Raw genomic sequence first — 25,286 nt, forward strand, 5'->3', positions numbered from 1 at the left:
CTCGTTCCAGCAGGTTAAGACGGATTACGGTGTGACTGAATCGGAACGCTTACAGTACCTACAGGTGCGACACTGGGTGCTCCACCCCTCGCTCCAGCCCGGTGCCCGACGACACCTCACGCCCTATGAAAAATGGTTACTGACTCGCACCTCGGACAAAAAACTGATTTCAGACCTTTATCAACAGTTACTCCTCACCCAGGCTCACACATACAACGCGGGACAGGTTAGGTGGGAGAGGGACCTGGGGCGGCAGCTTACAAGGAAAGAGTGGGAAGGGGTGTACCACAGAGCCAGGCACTCAGCACACCACACCGGGCTCACCGAGACACTGACTAAAGTAGCCACATACTGGTACCACACCCCTGAGAGGCTGCACCAATGGGATGCCCGAGTCAGCGATAGGTGTTGGAGAGGGTGCGGGGAACTGGGTACGCTGGAACACTTACTCTGGAGCTGCGCGGCGCTTCGCCCCTATTGGGACCCTATCTTGGATCTCATTGATGCACACTTAGACACACAGCTGCCGCGCTTCCCCGCATACATTCTGTTAGGCCTCCCGAACGATCTCATGTATCCCCTAAAGTCCTGGAGGGGGCGGCTGATTGCACTTGCTTTGGGGGCAGCGGTCCAAAACATTGTGGCCCATTGGAGAGCGACCCAGGCGCCGCAGCAGCTGGGGTGGCTCCACCGGCTCTGGGCGATCCTGGGAATGGAGAAACTTTCACTGGCAGCGGCAGGGAGGGGAACAGAATTTGCGGAGCTCTGGCGACCATTCCTCGCCTTACTTACCGGGGAATTCCGAGAGGTGAGCTGCCCACGCTATCTGCGCCTGCTGCGCCTTGCTGAAACACCTCTCCCAGCGCCCAAGACACGCTCCCACAAGCGCACCGGCCCGGCGAGAGTAGCACCACCTGACCATTGATGGAAGACAATAGCCAATCGATTATTCCCGGAAATGGACAAGGAGAGGGGGGGGTAGGGGTGGGAAGGGTAAGGGGGGTTGTTTGAAGTTCTATGTTTTTTCCATGTCTCTTTATAAGTGCACTCGTATTACATAGCCCGCACCTCTGTAGCACCTCTTATGACGCGGCCGGGCCGACTGGGTTGTAGGCGGCTTGCTGTGTTAACGACCATTGTGCCCACTGATCCTGTCGTGGATAGCGGTGGAGTCTCAGGCTCCGGCTTCCCCAATGTAGAGCAGGCCCACACAACATGTTGGAGGTGCATGATACTTGCTTGTGCTTAATAAAAGATTTAATACATAAATTCAAGACAACCCACAGAAAGACTAGGCCCATGCACCACTCACTACTCCTGGTGAAAAGGCTACAATAGGCCAAAAAAACGAAAATCACAGAAAAATCAGCACAATCCCAAGCCCTCCAGCCCCTCCATGATGTTTAAATTCAAGACAACCCACAGAAAGACTAGGCCCATGCACCACTCACTACCCCTGGGCATAATGGATGAAAGCTAGGCAAAATGGGTGCAGGCCTGAGAACACTGCCTGCATTCAAAATGGCCCCCTCCCTCCCAGCACATGGCCAGGGCCTGTAGCAGCACTCAAAATGGCCCCCAACCACATGGCCTGTCCACAACAGGCAAAAAAACGAAAAACACAGAAAAATCAGCACAGTCCCAAGCCATCCAGCCCCTCCATGATGTTTAAATTCAAGACAACCCACAGAAAGACTAGGCCCATGCACCACTCACTACCCCTGGGCATAATGGATGAAAGCTAGGCAAAATGGGTGCAGGCCTGAGAACACTGCCTGCATTCAAAATGGCCCCCTCCCTCCCAGCATATGGCCAGGGCCTGTAGCAGCACTCAAAATGGCCCCCAACCACATGGCCTGTCCCCATGAACACCCCAAAAAATCAAAAAACACAGAAAAATCAGCACAATCCCAAGCCATCCAGCCCCTCCATGATGTTTAAATTCAAGACAACCCACAGAAAGACTAGGCCCATGCACCACTCACTACCCCTGGTGAAAAGGCCACAACAGGCCAAAAAAACGAAAATCACAGAAAAATCAGCACAATCCCAAGCCATCCAGCCCCTCCATGATGTTTAAATTCAAGACAACCCACAGAAAGACTAGGCCCATGCACCTCTCACTACCCCTGGGCATAATGGATGAAAGCTAGGCAAAATGGGTGCAGGCCTGAGAACACTGCCTGCATTCAAAATGGCCCCCTCCCTCCCAGCACATGGCCAGGGCCTGTAGCAGCACTTAAAATGGCCCCCAACCACATGGCCTGGCCTGTCCACAACAGGCCAAAAAAACGAAAATCACAGAAAAATCAGCACAATCCCAAGCCATCCAGCCCCTCCATGATGTTTAAATTCAAGACAACCCACAGAAAGACTAGGCCCATGCACCACTCACTACCCCTGGGCATAATGGATGAAAGCTAGGCAAAATGGGTGCAGGCCTGAGAACACTGCCTGTATTCAAAATGGCCCCCTCCCTCCCAGAACATGGCCAGGGCCTGTAGCAGCACTCAAAATGGCCCCCAACCACATGGCCTGTCCACAAAAGGCCAAAAAAACCAAAATCACAGAAAAAGCAGCACAATCCCAAGCCATCCAGCCCCTCCATGATGTTTAAATTCAAGACAACCCACAGAAAGACTAGGCCTATGCACCACTCACTACCCCTGGTGAAAAGGCTACAACAGGCCAAAAAAACGAAAATCACAGAAAAATCAGCACAATCCCAAGCCATCCAGCCCCTCCATGATGTTTAAATTCAAGACAACCCACAGAAAGACTAGGCCCATGCACCACTCACTACCCCTGGGCATAATGGATGAAAGCTAGGCAAAATGGGTGCAGGCCTGAGAACACTGCCTGCATTCAAAATGGCCCCCTCCCTCCCAGCACATGGCCAGGGCCTGTAGCAGCACTCAAAATGGCCCCCAACCACATGGCCTGTCCACAACAGGCAAAAAAACGAAAATCACAGAAAAATCAGCACAATCCCAAGCCATCCAGCCCCTCCATGATGTTTAAATTCAAGACAACCCACAGAAAGACTAGGCCCATGCACCACTCACTACCCCTGGTGAAAAGGCCACAACAGGCCAAAAAAACGAAAATCACAGAAAAATCAGCACAATCCCAAGCCATCCAGCCCCTCCATGATGTTTAAATTCAAGACAACCCACAGAAAGACTAGGCCCATGCACCACTCACTACCCCTGGGCATAATGGATGAAAGCTAGGCAAAATGGGTGCAGGCCTGAGAACACTGCCTGCATTCAAAATGGCCCCCTCCCTCCCAGCACATGGCCAGGGCCTGTAGCAGCACTCAAAATGGCCCCTAACCACATGGCCTGTCCCCATGAACACCCCAAAAAATCAAAAAACACAGAAAAATCAGCACAATCCCAAGCCATCCAGCCCCTCCATGATGTTTAAATTCAAGACAACCCACAGAAAGACTAGGCCCATGCACCACTCACTACCCCTGGGCATAATGGAGAAAGGTAGTAAGGTAGTAGCACGCACGCGCGCTATTCTGCTGAAATTGTCATTCTCAGCGCTGCTGTAACTTTTTAAAATATCGCTTTTGCATTTTGTTTTGTAAATTGCATTTACTTTGTTTTTAGAACGATCTCTGTGTGCCCTCTCACTTGCACCCTAAATTGGGCCCCCCACCGCGCTTTTCGCGGATCTATTTCATTTTTCTTCTTAGCCTTCGTGTTTGGCGCCGGGCGCCATCTTGGGGGTGGTGTGGAGCGAGTGTGCCACTTGTGTGAGCGCTCTAGCGCTCATTTGCAACACAGGTGAGCCCTACTTAAGGCGAGCTAGGCAGTAGCTCGGCCTGGAGAAAGGTAGTAGCACGCACGCGCGCTATTCTGCTGAAATTGTCATTCTCAGCGCTGCTGTAACTTTTTAAAATATCGCTTTTGCATTTTGTTTTGTAAATTGCAGTTACTTTGTTTTTAGAACGATCTCTGTGTGCCCTCTCACTTGCACCCTAAATTGGGCCCCCCACCGCGCTTTTCGCGGATCTATTTCATTTTTCTTCTTAGCCTTCGTGTTTGGCGCCGGGCGCCATCTTGGGGGTGGTGTGGAGCGAGTGTGCCACTTGTGTGAGCGCTCTAGCGCTCATTTGCAACACAGGTGAGCCCTACTTAAGGCGAGCTAGGCAGTAGCTCGACCTGGAGAAAGGTAGTAGCACGCACGCGCGCTATTCTGCTGAAATTGTCATTCTCAGCGCTGCTGTAACTTTTTAAAATATCGCTTTTGCATTTTGTTTTGTAAATTGCATTTACTTTGTTTTTAGAACGATCTCTGTGTGCCCTCTCACTTGCACCCTAAATTGGGCCCCCCACCACGCTTTTCGCGGATCTATTTCATTTTTCTTCTTAGCCTTCGTGTTTGGCGCCGGGCGCCATCTTGGGGGTGGTGTGGAGCGAGTGTGCCACTTGTGTGAGCGCTCTAGCGCTCATTTGCAACACAGGTGAGCCCTACTTAAAGCTCGCCTCCTGCGCGCAGCGGTGACGCGCAGCGGGAGCGCCGGACTCTCGCCGGAGTCAAGCCAGAGTCCTGCCCGTCTGCGCCCGTCAGCGTCCCGGAGGCGGGCGGAGCGGCGGGTGGGATTCTTTCTACAGGGATGTGTCCACCTGGGACCCCCGTCTTGCGCTATTCCCCTAGCGAACTCCGCTCTTTCTATCCTCATGGCTCTGGCTGTCGCACTGTTTTCCCTGGTCGTTACCATGGGAAATCCCGTTGCCCGGGTTGTGGCAGGCGCCCGACTCGCTCGCTCTTTTTACGGCCGAGCAACAACATCTCTAGTATGGGCTTCGGGTGCATGCTATTGAACACCAGGTCAGCTTGCAAACATGCGCAGGACATCTATGAGCTTCTCGATATAGATAAACCACTATGCCTCATGCTTACTGAGACATGGTGGGGTGACTCTTCTAACCCTGATGACGCTTTGGCAATCCCGCCTGATTACAACATCTTCAGAAAGGATAGAGCCAAGGGAAGGGGAGGTGGAGTAGCGCTAGTGGTCCGGAAAGGAACCCCCTGTGAGATCCTGCCAGCTATTGACATCCGAGGCTCGGAGACCCTAGCCTTCTCTATCACTCTTTCGCCCCACCAATCCTTCAAGGGACTGCTCGTATATAGGCCACCTGGTACTCCCGGCACCTTCTTTGAAGATCTGGCATGGTGCTGGTGGAGTTGGCCCTGAAAGCTGAACACTCCATCGTGGCTGGCGATTTCAACTTCCGGATGGATGATTCATCCGACCCGGCTGCCGCCAAACTCTCGGAGGCGCTGACCCCGCTGGGGCTCATCCCCTACTTTCAGGAGCCTACGCATGAGAAGGGGCATACCCTTGACCAGGTCTTCTCGTCTGTCCCTCTCGAGGGTATAGAGATCACTCCTGTCCTATGGTCTGACCACTTTCTTGCCAAATTTGTGATCAAGGGCATAGTTAAATCAGTGCCTATCCCGGCACATCAACAGGGTCGTGTCCATAGGGCTTTCCATCGAGTAACCCCGGAGATGCTGGCTCAGGCAGCTGAGGCCCACCCCTGCCTTCTTTCAGGTGATCTAGACAGGGATCTGCAGACCATGCAAGACTGGTTATTGGACAGGCTGAACGATCTTGCCCCGGAAGTAACATCTCGCCCGACACCGAAACGGGTCTCTGCGCCTTGGTTTACCGCTGCACTGTCGGCTACGCGGCAGCAGTGCAAGGTAGCCGAAAGAGCCTGGCGGGCACAATATGACACTGTTGCCAAGTTGACATACAAATCGGTGGTTGAGGCTTATCACCGGGACATCCGCCTGGAGAAAAAAGCTTATCTAGCCAGGAGAATTGATGCTGCTTCCAACTCCTGCAAGGAGATTTTCTCCATTGTGAGAGAATTCACCTCACCTTGGTCTAACACCTCGGACCAAAAACCATCTGGTACCTGGGCCACGGACCTTGCTGACTTCTTCACGAGCAAGATCCAACGCATTCAGGAGTCATTCCTGGTACCAGTGTTTTCGGGCCAGACTGAACCTGACATCACCACACTGCCACAGGCCGGGCCAGGGGCGACGTTGAGTGTGTTTCCTCCAATCTCTGCTCCGGACTCCCTGGCTCTTATGGGCAATTTAAAATCGGGTTCTCCCCTTGACCCATGCCCTGCTAAATTTCTAGCGAAAGTCGCGGAGGTGATCAACCCGTTGGCTAATCCGCTCTTAAATCTTTCGCTGAGGCTCGGTGTGGTCCCGCAAACCTGGAAGCAGGCGATGGTGATTCCCTTGCTCAAAAAACCTGGTCTAGATCCGAAGGCCCCGGTTAATTATAGGCCCATCTCTCTGCTGCCGGCCCTCACGAAGATTCTGGAAAAGCACGTCCAAGGCGTGCTCTCCAACTTTCTTGAATCTAATGAGATCCTGCACGCCACCCAATCGGGCTTTCGTCCCCATCTCAGTACTGAGACAGCGCTCCTGGAGGTCTCGGAAACCATTAAAGGGGTTCTGGACTCTGGGGGCAACGTCATGCTGGTGATGTTAGACCTGTCGGCGGCGTTCGACACCGTTCCCCATGATGGTCTTCTCGCTAGACTTTTCGAGATAGGCTTACGGGGGACGGTGTTCGACTGGTTTTCTTCTTTCCTAGCCGGCCGCCGGCAATCGATCTGGGCCCCGCCTGATTCCGCCGTGATGCCGCCTCTGGGAGTCGGGGTCCCTCAGGGCTCTATTTTGAGCCCGACCCTCTTTAACATCATTATGACCCCATTGGCGGCGTTGGTGGAGTCGCATGGTGCCCAGATCGTATCCTACGCGGACGACACCCAGCTCCTCTTCTCTTGTAAGAGAGGAGGCGACTTTGATGGGGAGAGTATTCGGGATTGCCTTGGGGCTGTTTTTCACTGGTTCCATCTAAACAGCCTTAAGTGCAATTCCGACAAGTCCGAAGTACTCTTCTTTGGGTGCGACACAGAGCCAGATTGGCAGACCTGGTGGCCACTGGATATGTTCCCTCCGTCCTGCTCCTCTCAGGTTGCTAAGAATCTGGGGGTGAAGATGGATAACAGGCTTACTTTGAAATCCCAGATCCTGGGGGTGTCGGGCATTTGCTTTGGCATCCTCAGGATGCTGCAGAGGTTCCTTCCTCTGTTATCCGTGGAACATAGGACGCTGACAGTTCAGGCTCTGATTGGGTCCAGGTTGGATTATTCCAACGTTCTTTACCTGGGCCTTCCAGAGTACTTGCTGCAGCGGCTTCAAGTGGTACAGAACGCCGCTGCCAGGGCAATCTTTGGCCTTAGTAGGCGCTCCAGGGCCTCGGGCTTGCTGGCAACTTTACATTGGCTTCCTATCCGCAAGAGGATCGCCTTTAAGGCGCTGACCTTGGCCTACAAAGCTCTTCACAAGGAGGGAGCCAAGTACCTCCAAAAGAGACTGGTCTTTTATCATCCGACCAGGTCTCTGAGGTCGGAAGCCCTGCACCTTGCTGTTGTCCCCCGGGTAAAGAAAGCGCGCCTCGGAGGCCGCTCTTTTGGACTGCTGGCATCTCAGCTGTGGAACTCTTTACCACTGGCCCTGCGGGGAGCCACCAGCCTACTGGCTTTTAGGAAAGGCCTTAAAACTTGGCTGTTCACTCAGTAGCCGGTCTTCCGTGAATCTCTGGCCCACTCTTCTGTTAGTTTTTTATCTGGTGTTATGTTTGTATGTTGCAGTTTTGTCTCTTTCTCCAATAAAGCGCCGGGACACTCTTTTTGAGTAGCCGTGCGCTATAGAAATAAACAATTAACATAACATAACATAACATAACAATGGATGAAAGCTAGGCAAAATGGGTGCAGGCCTGAGAACACTGCCTGCATTCAAAATGGCTCCCTCCCTCCCAGCATATGGCCAGGGCCTGTAGCAGCACTCAAAATGGCCCCCACCCACATGGCCTGTCCCCATGAACACCCCAAAAAATCGAAAAACACAGAAAAATCAGCACAATCCCAAGCCATCCAGCCCCTCCATGATGTTTAAATTCAAGAAAACCCACAGAAAGACTAGGCCCATGCAACACTCACTACCCCTGGTGAAAAGGCCACAACAGGCCAAAAAAACGGAAATCACTGAAAAATCAGCACAATCCCAAGCCATCCAGCCCCTCCGTGATGTTTAAATTCAAGAAAACCCACAGAAAGACTAGGCCCATGCAACACTCACTACACCTGGTGAAAAGGCCACAACAGGCCAAAAAAACGAAAATCACAGAAAAATCAGCACAATCCCAAGCCATCCAGCCCCTCCATGATGTTTAAATTCAAGACAACCCACAGAAAGACTAGGCCCATGCACCACTCACTACCCCTGGGCATAATGGATGAAAGCTAGGCAAAATGGGTGCAGGCCTGAGAACACTGCCTGCATTCAAAATGGCCCCCTCCCTCCCAGCACATGGCCAGGGCCTGTAGCAGCACACAAAATGGCCCCCAACCACATGGCCTGTCCACAACAGGCCAAAAAAAACGAAAATCACAGAAAAATCAGCACAATCCCAAGCCATCCAGCCCCTCCATGATGTTTAAATTCAAGACAACCCACAAAAAGACTAGGCCCATGCACCACTCACTACCCCTGGGCATAATGGATGAAAGCTAGGCAAAATGGGTGCAGGCCTGAGAACACTGCCTGCATTCAAAATGGCCCCCTCCCTCCCAGAACATGGCCAGGGCCTGTAGCAGCACTCAAAATGGCCCCCAACCACATGGCCTGTCCACAACAGGCCAAAAAAACGAAAATCACAGAAAAATCAGCACAATCCCAAGCCATCCAGCCCCTCCATGATGTTTAAATTCAAGACAACCCACAGAAAGACTAGGCCCATGCACCACTCACTACCCCTGGTGAAAAGGCTACAACAGGCCAAAAAAACGAAAATCACAGAAAAATCAGCACAATCCCAAGCCATCCAGCCCCTCCATGATGTTTAAATTCAAGACAACCCACAGAAAGACTAGGCCCATGCACCACTCACCACCCCTGGGCATAATGGATGAAAGCTAGGCAAAATGGGTGCAGGCCTGAGAACACTGCCTGCATTCAAAATGGTCCCCTCCCTCCCAGCACATGGCCAGGGCCTGTAGCAGCCCTCAAAATGGCCCCCAACCACATGGCCTGTCCACAACAGGCCAAAAAAAACGAAAATCACAGAAAAATCAGCACAATCCCAAGCCATCCAGCCCCTCCGTGATGTTTAAATTCAAGACAACCCACAGAAAGACTAGGCCCATGCACCACTCACTACCCCTGGTGAAAAGGCCACAACAGGCCAAAAAAACGAAAATCACAGAAAAATCAGCACAATCCCAAGCCATCCAGCCCCTCCATGATGTTTAAATTCAAGACAACCCACAGAAAGACTAGGCCCATGCACCACTCACTACCCCTGGGCATAATGGATGAAAGCTAGGCAAAATGGGTGCAGGCCTGAGAACACTGCCTGCATTCAAAATGGTCCCCTCCCTCCCAGCACATGGCCAGGGCCTGTAGCAGCCCTCAAAATGGCCCCCAACCACATGGCCTGTCCACAACAGGCCAAAAAAACGAAAATCACAGAAAAATCAGCACAATCCCAAGCCATCCAGCCCCTCCATGATGTTTAAATTCAAGACAACCCACAGAAAGACTAGGCCCATGCACCACTCACTACCCCTGTGCATAATGGATGAAAGCTAGGCAAAATGGGTGCAGGCCTGAGAACACTGCCTGCATTCAAAATGGCCCCCTCCCTCCCAGCACATGGCCAGGGCCTGTAGCAGCACTCAAAATGGCCCCCAACCATATGGCCTGTCCCCATGAACACCCCAAAAAATCGAAAAACACAGAAAATTCAGCACAATCCCAAGCCATCCAGCCCCTCCATGATGTTTAAATTCAAGACAACCCACAGAAAGACTAGGACCATGCACCACTCACTACCCTTGGTGAAAAGGCCACAACAGGCCAAAAAAACGAAAATCACAGAAAAATCAGCACAATCCCAAGCCATCCAGCCCCTCCTTGATGTTTTAATTCAAGACAACCCACAGAAAGACTTGGCCCATGCACCACTCACTACCCCTGGGCATAATGGATGAAAGCTAGGCAAAATGGGTGCAGGCCTGAGAACACTGCCTGCATTCAAAATGGCCCCCTCCCTCCCAGCACATGGCCAGGGCCTGTAGCAGCACTCAAAATGGCCCCCACCCACATGGCCTGTCCCCATGAACACCCCAAAAAATCGAAAAACACAGAAAAATCAGCACAATCCCAAGCCAGCCAGCCCCTCCATGATGTTTAAATTCAAGAAAACCCACAGAAAGACTAGGCCCATGCAACACTCACTACCCCTGGTGAAAAGGCTACAACAGGCCAAAAAAACGGAAATCACAGAAAAATCAGCACAATCCCAAGCCATCCAGCCCCTCCGTGATGTTTAAATTCAAGAAAACCCACAGAAAGACTAGGCCCATGCAACACTCACTACCCCTGGTGAAAAGGCCACAACAGGCCAAAAAAACGAAAATCACAGAAAAATCAGCACAATCCAAGCCATCCAGCCCCTTTATGATGTTTAAATTCAAAACACCCCACAGAAAGACTCAGTGCACCCACCACTGAGTACCCCTGGGCAAAAGGCCCCAAAACAGCCCAAAAATCGAAAATTCCAAAATTGTAGTTGCAGCAACTGTAATGCCCCAAACAAACTTACTTGTGAAATTTCTAATCCAAAAGTGATCCAAAGAAAGTCAAAAAGGCCTCAAATCCAAATATCCAGCAGCATCCACAAAAAGTAATCCTTCCAGCTCCAGATCCAAATGAAAAGTGACCAGGAGATGGACAAAGCACTGGGAGGAGCCTGCTGGACAGGAACAGGAAGTTGAAGACTGTGGGGCACTTCCTTTCTCCCCCCCCCCCCTCCCCAAAATGGACTCCTCGCAAAAAAGTGCAGGCAAATGTCAACCTGAGGAGTTATTCAGATAAAAATCATCATTTCCAGAAGGTTTATGCTGCTTGCTGGTGGATTTCTTGTGCAGAATTGCAAATTTAGTATTTTCGCGAGTGCGAGATTGTTGCTGCTCGCCGCATCTACAAGCTCGCTATTGCGAAGCACCGCGATACGTGATCACGGCGTACTCGCGTTGACAAACTCTCGCTGTGCAAGTTGGCAAGCCGCGATGACGTAATCGCGCTCGCCAAATTCCCGCGGGATCCCGCAGCAAGATCCAAAATGGCGCAGCACTCGCAAAATATCAAGAAAAACAATTCGGCAAACGCTGAATGACTGTAAGTAAACGCCGCAAAATTGTATCACCAAGAAAAAAAAAATCCACTGCGTGCGAATTTGCGGATTTTCGGTAAATTCGCGAGTGTTCGCGGATTGCAAATTTAACGAAAATCCGCAAAATCCGCGAGCGTAACGGATTTTCCGCCCATGCTTAATCTCAAGCAAGGTGGTTCCCCCCGCCCAGCTTACCGATATTAGACTGGCAATAGATGCCATCAGGCAGTTATGCAAGAGATTATATCCCATGAGCTTGCTCAACATAAGACAGTTTAAGGCCTCTATACAAGCCCCCCAATCCTCATTCTCAATCAAGAAGTTCCCCCCACCCAGCTTACCGATATTAGGCTGTCAGGAAGGTGCCATCAGGGGCTTCACAGAATCACGAAGAGTCTCCGCCGAATGCCGGAAGCAGGAAATAGAACTGTCTGTATCCAAGCCTCGATTTAAATACTCGCGTGTCGGGCACACCTGTGAGTTGCCGCCTCGTCTCAAGAAATGTTATACCGCATATAGACGGCGGCCATCTTAGAACGGTGTCCTTTCCCAATTAACAAGCCTTTTTTTAGCGTGTTAACCCCTGTAGATTATCTCATTGGCTAGTTTTAAGATTGGCCAGCAATTTGAATTGTTCTAAGTTTTAGTCACATAAAAAAGTGACACTGAGCAACCATAACAACGATCAGTGTAACAACAAAATTATATTCATAACTTTCCCAAATGACGAGAAAGAACAGAAGACAGAGCAAAAAAGAATTTGCCTCCAACATAGTTGGCAAATGCTGGGCGGAACAGGGTTTTTTGTTACCTACTTCCAGCAATGCCAGTCCAGAACAACTTATAAGAAGGTCCATATGAGAATGTACTTTCATTTTCGGCGTCCATCTTAGGCTAGTGTTATAGCACGATGTTATTCAAGAGTACATACAGTGCTAACTCTTATGGAAATATCCAAGTTTATCCATAATATTGTTTCATGGATGTCAGATTTATACCATTCTTGTCACTACAAACGATCATATTTAACACGTACTAATCAAAATATAAACCCAATCCAGGCTAATTCACACAAAATAAAGCCAAACTGGCCAATGAATAATAACACCAAGGGGTCAAAACAAATAAAGAAAAAATCAATATAGGTAGTAAACAGATAAGAATAGACAGTAAGGAAATTCAAAAGTATACACATCAAATTAAACGTATAGATATAGAGGGGTTTTGAAAAGCAAGAAGGATAAGAAAGAACATGTGACAAAAATGACCCATCTTTCATTATGTTCCCCCTGAAAGGGCTTACGATGTTCACAAACATACCCATTTATCAAAATTGCAAATTATGGATCGTCACATTCATTGATAAGTATTTCATAATCATAGTCATTTTTCAAGAAATTATTTAGCAAATGTCATGTTTACCAATAGGAGTGTTCACTGATAGGTATTTCACAATCATAGTCCTTTCTCAAAACATTGTCTTGATCACCAATAGGAGTGTCAGAAAAGGGAGCATATATCAACAACAAGTATCCCAGCAGTTTCCAAGCAAATCTAAATGAAACAGTTGTATTGTTCCTACGGGGAATAATGCATCTCATTGTCACTATTATGTCCCAATTCTACCCACCTTAGTCTACTGATCCACCCACCCTCATTCTTCCTTAGGGCCAGTTCCCTATTGCCCCCCCTTGGGTGAGCTGGGATGTGGTCAATCCCCATGAACCAAATCTCATCATTTTCTCCATGTGATAGGTCAGAGGATATCTGAGGTCCCCATTGCCGAGTGCACTTAAGTGCTCCTGAATTCTTATGGTCAATGGCCTCTTCGTGCTTCCCACATAGATTTTATCACAGGGGCAGCCAAGTATATATGTACATACTTTGATTTGCAGTTAATCAAATGGTTAATGGTGAACCTCCGTTTCGTGTTATAGCAAAATGTTTTTGTTTTATTTCTACTAAAATTTGCATACACTCCATTCATTGCATGTAAAAAAAAAACCTTAGCCGATGAAGTTAGCCACGTTTGAGATTTTGGTGTGGTAATATAACTGGGACACAGTATGTTGCGTAGGTTCTGTCCTCTCCTATATGTCACCTTAGGTCTTACAGACCAGGTTCTTTTCAGGCTTGGTATCTCTGTTAACAGATGCCAATTTTTTCGCAGGACATTGTACACCCAGTTACTGTCATTTTTATACATGATATTAAATGAGATCGGTGCTTGTTTAGGCCTTCTTCCCACATTGGAGGTTAGCGTGTTGGCTCTGGGGACTTTCATAACTCTCTTTTGTGCTTTGTTAAGTATCTTATCTGGGTACCCTCTGGCTAGGAAACGGTCTTCAGTATCTCTGATATTCTGAAGAAAAGTGTCATTCATGCTACAATTCCGTCTCATCCGGATAATTTCCCCATAGGGGATATTGTTAACCACGTGTTGTGGATGAGCGCTCTGGAAATGTAATATCCTATTACATGCAGTGCTTTTCCTATGAGTACGGCTCTGAATCCGATTGTCATGTTTGAAAAAGCTGACATCCAAGAAGTAAATCTCTTTGCTGCTGTAATTAATCGTAAATCTGACATTAAAGGGATTGTCATTTAAATAGGCATAGTACTCCAGGAGTGCTGGGGCAGGTCCATCCCAGAGCATAATAACATCATCGATGTACCTGCCCTAAAAGATGATATGTTCTATCCAGTCTGCTGCATGTCGTCCCCAGGCATGCCCCCGCTCATACCAGCCCATAAAGAGCCCGGCATAGGCAGGGGCAAACCTGGAGCCCATCGCCGTACCCTGGATCTCATGATACCACTCAGAGTCATGGAGGCATTTTACTGCACATTTGTTATGATATATTGAATTGTATTAGCATTTAAAGCATAGTAAATGGTGACCTTACTGTGCACCAGGATAAGGCAATCATTGTTGGGCACTTCAATGATTACCTCACTATCACCCTACCAACAGTACCTCTCATCTATCCATAGCCACTCTGTCACATGTATTTCATTTGTTTTATAGCACCTCTCATACCAGTGTAGGGTGTCAGAGCACTTTACATGACACACATACAGAGACAATTAATAATTAATGTGTAAAACAGTGTATAGAAAATGTTACATATGGCAAAGGGGAATACAAGGTGTAGGAGTCACATGTCATCCATTATGGTATGCATTTTTTTTTTTACTTTATTTTTGTTGCAGATTCATATAGCATATAAACAGTTGTGCCGACAGTTCCATCAGTAATACCTATACTCTGCAGGTCTACAGGTGAACTTCACACAGCCCATTAGCCCGCATCCCGAAGGCCGGGCGGCGGTAGGTGGTAACGTGCCAGAACTGATGGAGAACATAACGATGCATCTGTACGGCAGGATATTCTGATCCGCTTTTTTTTTTGGTTCCCCCCCCCCCCCCCCCCCCCCCCCCCCCAACAAAATTTGAATTTTATTGATCAGGTAAAGTATAAATGCAGTCCTCCACCGTCAGGAAAGCCCTGCCACAGTATCAAGCATATAGGAGCACGATGCAAACCCAATCAGAAACAACCCCACCCCGCCCCTCCACCACCCAGAACCCCCCAACGATCCTGCTACCCACCCCTTATCCCTCCCCAACCCCGTGCACGTAATCATTGCCGATCACCAGTAATCATTCGCATCCAGTAAGAGAGCCAGCGTCTCCTCAGGCCTGCTGCCCGTCCATCGAAACCACTTCGTCATCCGGCTCCACAGGGGGATCCAGTGTCAAACCCCTATATTCCGCCCACCTCTTCCAGATCTTGAAATGCTTACGGGGGCACCCTCTCGCTTCAAACACCGGGTGCTCCAACCCCATACAATAATCCATCCCTGCCTTCCAAGCACTCAACGGGGGGGCCCGATCACTCTTCCACTCCCGCGCCAAGTCTCGCTTGGCAACGATAAGGCCCAGCAACAACAGATGACGCTTGTAGATGTTTCCTCCAACACCCTCCAGTATGTGGAGAAGGGCCAGACGATGGGTCTGGGGAAGATCCCATCCCAGTACCTCCGATAGACACCCCTCCAGAACCGGGTCAGACCAGTGCAGGACCACACAGTATGCAACAGCGTACCCATTTCAGCACCACATCACAGACACTCCGGGGACCCAATCAAGCCCGCCTTCCACAACCGCTCTCGCGTATAGTAGGCCCTATGTAGATATTTGAATTGAATCAGTCGCAGGCGCACCGCGATAGCAGTCCCTCGCGGGGACTCCAGAGCCTCTCTCCAATCATCCTCATCAAGTGGGCCAATATCCCGCTCCCAGGCTTCCTTCAATTTAAGGAGGGAGGAGGAGCAATGAGTGACAAGGGTTTGATAAATACAGGACACTTTCTTATCGCCAAGGTCTCCCATGAAGACCTTAGCTTCCAGAGGACTGAACTCTGGCAGCGACTCCAAGCCCCCCAAACTGGGTCCAAGCGCGTGGCGGAGCTGGAGGTATTTAAAAAATTGGGTGTTGGGCATATGAAACTCAACCCTGAGCTCTTGAAACGATTTAAGGGCCGTGCCGGACACGACATTTCCTAGCGTCGCGATCCCAATTGAATCCCATCCGCCAAACCCCGACAGCGAGGCTAATGCGGGGAGTTGCCCATTATTCCACAGGGGAGTCTCAGCCGTCAGTCTGCCCCACCAACCCATGCGGCGCAGCGCTTGTCGCAATATCATAAACACCACCTGTGTGGCACGGGGCAGCCGCCGCCGCAGTCTGGCCGAGTATAGAATCGTATGTAAGGTGTGATCCCCCATCAGCGAGCGCTCCAAGGCGTACGCCGGGTCCCCTCTATCACCGTACCACCATTCGTTTAGGACCAACAAGTGGGAGGCCTGGTAGTATGACAGCACGACCGATGTCGCAAGACCACCACAGTATGAGGACAGAAAACAGGTACGCAGCGCCACCCTGGTGGCACTCCCAGCCCAGAATAAGCGTCCTAGCGCCGAGTTAACCTGCCAAAACCACTGGGGTGCAATCGGATGTGGGTGATTCTGCAGCTGATACAGAAGACGCGGAAGCGCAACCATCTTGAAGATCGCCGACCTACCAAATATAGTAAGGGGCATCCGGGCCCACGTTTTAAGGTCCGACTGAACTTTGTCCCAGACCGGTACCACATTACGCTCCCAAGAGATCGACGCAGACTTGGACAAGAACACACCCAGGTACAGCAGGCCTCTAACCGCCACCGTTAAGGCCGATGCCCAGGGGCCCGCACACGCTCCATCGCCCAGCACCCACAAGGTGAACTTACACGGGTTAAGGTACAGACCCGACACCTCTCCGAAGACGCGCATAATTTCTAACACCCGCGGGCCCGATCTATCTAGGTCTGTAAGGAAGAAGAGGACGTCATCCGCATATAATGCAATCCTATCAGTGCGTCCCCCATCCCATCTGAAGCCCCGCAGCTGCACGTCAATTCGCACCCAGGAGGCTAGGGGTTCCATAGCAAGCGCAAATAGGTACGGGGACAGCGGGCAGCCCTGGCGGGTCCCCCGACCGATTGGGAACTGCGCGGAAACTGCCCCCGAGACCCGCACGGCCGCCGTGATGTCAGTGTATAGCAGCCGAACATATGAGATGAAGACTGGGCCCAGATTAGAGCGAGGCAGGAGAGCAAACAAGTAAGCCCAACTCACCGAGTCGAACGCCCTATCTATATCCGCCAGGAGCAGGGCAGCCCGCTCACCCGTGGCCCCCATCGCATCTATGGCCGTCTGTGCCCGTCTAACGTTGTGTCGTGTCGCTCTATTCGGCATGAAGCCTGCTTGGTCCGGATGCACTAGATCTGCCACATAAGGGAGAAGCCGGTTTGCCAGTTTAGCTAGTAACTTAGCCTCCATGTTAAGCAACGATATGGGGCGATACGAATCATGTCTAGCAGGTGGCCTACCCGGTTTCTGGAACACCACCACCTCAGCATGTCGCCAGTCTGCAGGCAACCGACCCAACTCACGCTCAGCCTCCAGGACCGCCTTGTAGTGGGTCCCCAATTGGAGCTGGAATTTCTTGTAGAATTCGCACGAAAAGCCACTCAGCCCGGGCGCCTTACCCGTGTTGAGCTGCGCCAGCGCGTCTCCCAGCTCCTCCACCGTAAGAGGGAGGTCCAAAACCGCCACGTTTCACCAGAGACGGCCCTCGGGGGCAGGTCAGCAATAAAATTGTCCACCGCTTCAGCCGGGAGGCAATCCTGCGGCGCATATTGTTCCGCGTAATATCGCGCGAAGCTAGCCGCCAGTTCCACCGGATCTGTCACCGCGACTTCAGTATCATCCGTGAGTCCAGGCAGCGTAATCGGCTGTATGGTATTCTGACACAGTCTATGCAGCATAGTGCATGACTTGTCCCCCCATTGATGAATCCTACTGCGTGTGGCTAGCCATGCCTGTCGGGCCTCATCAAGCAATACTTGCGCATAGGTCTGCTGCGCCTGCAGGAGTAACCGCACAGCCCCGCCGTCTCCCTCCCCCTGGCAACGCCGTTCTAGGACCTCCACTCGCGCCGCCGCTGCAATTATGGCCTCCCTGCGTCGAGCCGCAGCGCACCACGCTATGTCTACTCCACGCAACGTGGGCTTCATAGCTTCCCATGCAATTGTCACCTCTGTCTCCTCGCCAAGGTTTTCCTGCCAATAGTGGGCTGTCGCCCCCCTCATATGATGGACATAGTCAGCCTGCTGAAGATGCCACGGGGACGGAGGGCTGCCTCCTCCTGCACAACTCAACATCTACAGCCACTGGAGAGTGGTCGGACAACCCCCGAGGCAGAATAGCCGCCCCTCGCACTCTGCTCAGGTACGCACAGGGTACAAACACACAATCCAGCCGTGAAAAGGAGCCATGCACCGCTGAAACATACGTAAATTCTCTGGCCGCAGCATGCATATGTCGCCAAGCATCAACCCAACCCAATCCATCCACCATCGCACGCAACCGGGAGGGGGCGGCCACCGCAGGCGTCCCCTGCAGCCTACGACGGTCCACATTTGCATCTAGCACGTCGTTCCAATCTCCACCCAGCACCGCCAGGGACTCCGGGACTTCCGCCCACACCGCAAACAGCCTTTCAGCCAGGGACCATTGCAGAGGGGGGGGGGCATAGACACCCAAACGCAACAGGCTCCATACCTACCATCCCTTTCACAATAATATATCGGCCCTGCGGGTCTAGCCATTGTCTCTCATGCACATAAGCTAATCGTCTATGGATCAAGATGGCGACCCCCCTAGAGCCCCTCGAAAAGCCGGCATGGAAAACCTGGTGGTAGCCAAATCTCTGCAGACAAAGTGCTTTCGTCCCCATCCTATGCGTTTCTTGTAAGAGCAGTACATCCGCCCCTTCCCTTTATGGTATGCATTTTTAAGAGTGCTTGATCTGGAGAAGTCCAACTCAGGATTCAGAACATAACACAGTGGTTAGTGTTGCCTTTAATAAAGGTTTTTTTTTACCCAAACAAACCTTTTTAGCAGCATCAGGATAATGAAAGACTTGGGGAAAAAACATAACTTTCTAACTTGTACCATGCTTTTTACATGCAACTCTTTGATGACAGTTCATAGCTCACAATGCTAGATTAAAATTGTAACTTATGAACTGCACAGTAACAAAAGAATCTGTGACAAGAGCAGTAACCCACTGAACTAGGCACATAAAATATTTTTTTTAAATGCATGGTACACGTTCTTTGCAGCAGGCATATTAACCTACAGCACTCCCTTAGATGAGTCAAAGCTGCCACTTGACCAAACTCCCATCTTTCTCCAGCAGGTACATTAATCACCAGAGTTATCTTTACACTTTTATTGTTGCCTGAAAACTGCTTATTATACAAGGAACTTTGCAGTGCTTTTAAAACCGCTGCCTGTGGACCCCCTTGGAATGTGCCACGGACCCCTGGAGGTCAGTGGACCACTTTTTGGGAACCCCTGATTCTACAAGAACTAAGTTACAAGGCATTTGTACAGTCTCAAGATTATTTTAACAGATCTGATTAAAGATTAAAGGGCTCTCTGTATACACTTGTGGAACTCTGCACCATGCCAAAACTCTACCTTTGAACACAAATGAGAACAGGAATTGACTGTCCTCATGTAATGGAATAGAGAAGAAGACCTGACAGAGATCCACAACAGTAAACCGTTCTGCTTCATAGGCAGTTTGAAATAATATTGTAGCTGAAACGATACCACAGGACAACATAGAATAAGCATGCATATAATTTTTCGCACGTCCTGCACAATCCTATACTTGCTGTTAGGCTTCTGTAAGCCCATAAGCATCGAGTTGCAAGAACTTCCAATTATTTCTTTCATAATTCCTTGTTTTAGCCTTGATTCAATCACTTGAGTGATTCCAGCCACTGACTCAGGGGTAAAACAATGTATTGTGGTGTTCTTGAAACAGCTGCATTCGGTTTTAACTGTAATTTAGACAGATCTACACCTTTGATAATTCCGATGTCCTTCCCTGAAAAATCCCATACTTCAGATTTTATAGTATCTCATAGATTGGAAGTTAAATCCTACAACATTCTTACAAGGTACATCTCAACAGCTGTTTCTTTCCTGGCCATTTTAATACAACCTCTTCATCATCTGTTTGAAATTCAACACCATCCGGTGTACAGTACAGTGCAATTTAATTTGCACACAAGATCCCTTCCAAACAGATTTAAAGAACTTGAGTCACACACATCAAATTGGTGATTTTCCTAAAATGAGCCTATTTTCACAGGAACTTTTATCGAAACAGGGTTAGTTATTTGTTTATTTGTAACACCTACTACTTGGATGTTCTTAACAGAGAGGGGTAGGTCTGTGACTTCTGCTGTTCTAACAGTAGAACTGTTAAAACCTGTGTCTATTAGAAATTACACTTGGTGGCCATTTTCCTTTTCTTCTATAAATGGTCCAGTCTGCTCTACTGCTATGACTGCGACAAGTACACAATATTCCTCCCCCCACAGGGAGTGTCATTATAAATTGTCAGAGGTAAAGCTCTTATTTTTAAATATAGGGAACTATTGAAATGGGTTCTGATTTTGAAAAAGATTTGAGTTTGCTCTTGATGTGTGTTTCATATTAAATCTGGTATTTCCCATATTTTGTGGGCACATTCGAGCTGGTGCGACTTGCATCATAGGGACTTGTGACTGATTTGGTGGTGTCTGCATACATTGAACTGGGACCTGGACTGGAATATTTTGTATCTGCATGAGATTCACACCTTGCATTTGCCCATCACCACTTACTCGACTAGGATTCTACCTACACTCCCTCTTCTAATGCCTGGGCTGGTTACAATAGTGACAAGGAGTCGACTTCTTCAACGTCGAATATCTACTCCTGAATTTAGATCTATCGGAACACCTCAACCTCTTCCTAGTGAAATACTAACTCCACCTTGACCTCCATTCTGGAAACCAACACCTCGCATTCCCTCAACATTCCCTACATATGCTTTTGAAACCTTTTCTGAGCCAGCTTCATCTGCGCCAACATAAATTTCACTTTAAGCCTTTTCTGCTTGATCTCTTCTTTATCGTTGCAGTATTTACCATACTGTAGGATCTCATCTAAAGGTTTTTTCTGCCAACAAATCACATTCTGTTGAATGTGCATACTTATCTCTGGTCACAACCCAAGAATGAAATGTGACAAAAAACTCCCCATATCTCCCTTTTCTGGATTTTCTTGTCTGCTGTTTGAGCATCTGTAACAATTGTTCCTAATAAGTATGTACTGATTCATTAGTTTCTTGAGTAGTTCTGTTAATTTTTAACCTATCAATATCCCTTGCTAGTACCTTTCCCTTTAAAAAGGTAATCACCTCTTCGTACTTTGTCATCACCATTGGTAAGGGTGTACGGGAATGCACATCTCTTGGAGGCTCTGTGCGCGGCCATAGCACAGCTATCTTACACTCACTCTGTACTACAATATGGAAGAAAGCAATCTAATCTGTCCACAGAAAGTTTGACATTTTCACAAATCAGTCAACCTGTGTATACCTCTGGGCAGAATTTTCTCTCAATTGAAGAAAATTGTTTATGAATGTTGCAAGATCACCTTGACTCCATGGTACATGAACATACCCTCCCAACTGGTATCTCCCTCTTAGGGAATGTTAAAGCCTCATATTTATCTAGGGGTAATGGAGGCGGTTTACCATGTACCTCTGTATTATCTGATTGTTTCTTTTTCTTTCCATGTGTCTTCCCCCATTTGCTCTCAATCTGTCGAAATCACTCCATTTCTTCACCAATTCAGCAATGTGCAATCTCATTCCTGAAGATCGCATAGTCACAATCACTTCATCATATAAAGCTTTTCTGTAAAGGAATACTCTATGGGAGGTCATCTTTGTATTCACCTGCCAAATCTGTCAATTTATCGTGTATGGCAGCTTCATGCCTTGTAATTTCCTTACTCACATTTATCAGCTCATTCCCCTGGTATTGGTTCAAATGTGAAATGTCTAAATGTCTCCTAATATTTTCTGCCAATTCCCCCTTCACTTTTGGTACATCTAAGGGTCTTGACCTTTCTTGGTTGATAGATGGTCTCACTGTATCTTCTGTCCCTTGATTCTCTGGAGTTTCCTCACACCATGGGGGCAGAATTTCATTATCAAATGATCCTACTTTTCCCTGTGCAATTGGAGTTGTAAAAACAATTCGCAATTGGAGTTGTAAAAACAATTCTTTCCCTTCTCCTAATAACTGAACACTCTGTGGTGGGTCCAAGCAACAATTGTGATGTTTGTGACATTGAGATAAACACTGCGACTTCTCCTACAGCTACTGGAATAACAGGATTCAGAACTTTTATTGATTGGTGCAGTTGGAACAGGAATTACTAATGTCTGAGCTGATACAACTCGTGACTTGTGCAGGAACAGTCACAATAGATGCTGTAACACCTTGGACAATTACAATGGTAGCTGCTTTAGCAGATGCAACTGTAATTGAGAGTATTGGAAGTGGTTCCCCAATCTGAATTATGTTCTGGCCAACAGGGGCTGGAGCTACTGTACCACTAGAAGTTGTAGCATTCCCTGAACCTGATGATGGAGCAATATATGGTGGTGGATGTGAGGACAACTGAGCATCTAAAATGTCATCCCCAGAATCACTAGCAGTGTCAGTTCTCCTTGTGATCTTCATTTCCCTTCTTTTAATTCTTTTTAGACTTTTCTTTTGCTATTTCTGGGTACATCCTAGCTCCTTCAACTTCACATTTTCTCCATCTCTGCTGTTCATCATCCCATTTAGCATCAGCATAATAACACACCACTCTCGTGGTCTATTCTGATATCTTTCTTTCCCTTTGGTATGAACTGTTCATTCCAGGCATTTGATGCTTCATACTGTGTGGGTTTAGGAGGCAGCTTCATCTCATATCGCTTTTCCATTCAATTTTCAATAATCTTTAAATCAAATTAACCTTATTTTTAGAAACCTTAATGCTCCCTCTTTTTCTGTGATCTGTGTCATTGATGAAGCCACAAACATGTATAAAGTCCTACATTTGTCACCTTATAATGACCTGGTGTACCTTCTGGTGAAGTCTTCTTGCTCTCATGGGCGGTAACTCACACATCACCTCTCATTACATTTCTATGGGCTTTAAAGCAATTCATTATTACAATGATTCAACAAATAGTGAGCAAAATCGATTCAATTAAATTCAATGTTTTTGTTCATTTCACAGTTCCGTACAAATCAACATTTGCTTCCAATTCCAAAACAATTCCTTTTTTGTGAGCCTATCACAATACAGACTCACCAAACAATCCCAGACCATCAGTGTGCACCAGTTGACCTAGCCCAGCGTAGAGAACTCTGACAAAATTCTCACTTCTCGCAGTGGATCATCATCCTTTACAATTTCTTGTGCATTCATTTCCACAACATTTACGCAAGCACAATTAATAAATAACTCATGTCCCCTCCTCTAAAGAATACAAAGTAGTTCATTCACACTAGAAACAATAAGAAATAACGTCTTTTGACTTCTTTACACTCATACAGATGTAGTCTCGACCAGTGGGAAATTACCCTGACTTATATAGATTCCACTAAAGCCAATCAATTATTATTACAATCACAACAATTTATTATATTCCCTATCTCAATTATGCAGATGATGGTACCTCACGAAATGACACCATAACATCTTTAGCAGTCAAGTAATACCACAATATTTCTTATTTATATATCTTATCTTGTACTACTCCGAGTCCGATAAAACCTTCAACTGCTCACCATCAAACGCATAAGCACAACTAAACCATAGACTTTACTAGAACACAATACATATAACTACAACATACTATTGTAAGCTCAACATAATCAAAACCCTATTAATACTCACACTTCCACCACTGCAAAACACTTTTGGAACTGCACACTCCTTTGATCTTCAAGTTTAGGCTTTTAACTTAAGGGACATGGGCAATTCTAAACTGGCGCAGTTTTTTTAATTTCTAGCTCCTTGTCTCCTGTGACATCAAACCATCACTCTGCTACCTCTTGATGGTGCAGGGAATCTTGTATCTCAGTCTTTGGGTGTAATCATTAACTAACCCCTGACATTGGTCATATGGACCTTTGTTCGTCGACAAGAAGAATAAAACATGTTCTAGCTATCGTAACAGAAAGTTTCCATTCTATTAAGGACACGGAAACAAAGATTATGCTGTTCTTTCTCCACTTTTATTAACAGCAGCCATTAGAGAAAACAACACCAGACTTAATTTCCCACAACCCTTGGAGAAAAAGTCACAGTTCAAACTTCAACATTATCCAATCATTTGGCTCCATAGTACCTTGATACTGTCGGTTCTTCCTCTTACTTCCTGCGATTGCAGACGTATATTGACATCTTTCATCCTGTTTCGACCCATCAGATCCTAGGAAAAAAGAAACCAAGATGTATGAAACCATAACCGGAATATGCTTACAACCAAAGGGTACAGACAACTATAAGTGCTTACAATGAAAGGGTACAGCCATCCGGAGACCACAACATCACAGACAAGGCATTTCTTTTTACAAAACTAATCCTCATCGAGTAAAACATACTTACTCATATGTAATTTTCCTGTATCAGGGTGGGAAACTAGAATACCGGATGGGTTAATCCTCGCCTCCTTGTCCTTAATACAATTGAAACTTTCTGTTACTATAGCTAGGACATTTTTGTAATTCTGTCAGGACCAGAGGCGAGGATTATGCTGGTATAAAGCTTCTCCACAACCAGGAAAGCCATAGTTGGGCTGGTTTGAAGTAGAACCTCTTAAAGCTAGAGTCTGAAGACCAATCCATAGGGTTGAGGATATGCTCTAAATGGGCTCTGAGGGAGAACGCCTTTGACGCCATAGCTCTTCTGACAGAGTGAGCCCCGAACAGTTTAGTATCTATGCCAGCTCCGTGCACGGCCCATTGAACCCATTCAGTGATGGAGGGTTAAGAGACTGTCCATGCAGGCAGATGTCCACCGTCATCGTCTCATAGGTCTTTAAGCACCGTACAACACATAGTTTTGGGAAATCAGGAAAGAAAGTTTAAGAAACCACACAAAATGTATGTTTCATACGTCTTGAGGTATGAAAAGTAACCATGTCTGGGATAAATATTCTACCTGTTAGGTCCAGAGCTGTTACGAAGAAGACTCACTAACATGAGACCAGAGAATGGCGGCCAGTTTGGCTGAGAGTTCCTTCTGCGAGAGGTATTTGTTAGATCTCCAGGACGAGAACATGTTAAGGACTTTGTTCACATTCCATAGGACGGAATATCTGGGTTCCGCAGGAAGGGACAGGTGGATGCCCCACAACAGTTTCCGCAAGAGGGCATGCTCCCAAACTGGATAGTCACTGAGTGGTGAGTGGTCGGTCAAAACTGTTGACCAAAACGCATTGATGGACCTATCTGCCAGTCCCTCTGATG

At 47.9% G+C, this 25,286-nt stretch overlaps 1 long non-coding RNA gene across 1 annotated transcript in view; it reads right to left on the bottom strand.

Moving 5' to 3' along the window:
* The window catches only part of LOC147707528 (uncharacterized), a 45,354-nt gene extending 21,113 nt beyond the window's left edge, over positions 1-24,241 (bottom strand). Inside the window, exon 1 of the long non-coding RNA XR_015296461.1 lies at positions 24,164-24,241. This is a non-coding gene — a long non-coding RNA (uncharacterized LOC147707528). The remainder of the gene's footprint in view (positions 1-24,163) is intronic.
* Between the last annotated feature and the right edge of the window lie 1,045 nt (positions 24,242-25,286).

The sequence above is a fragment of the Lissotriton vulgaris genome, chromosome 6, assembly GCF_964263255.1.
Source record: "Lissotriton vulgaris chromosome 6, aLisVul1.2, whole genome shotgun sequence".
NCBI classification, from domain to species: Eukaryota; Metazoa; Chordata; class Amphibia; order Caudata; family Salamandridae; genus Lissotriton; species Lissotriton vulgaris.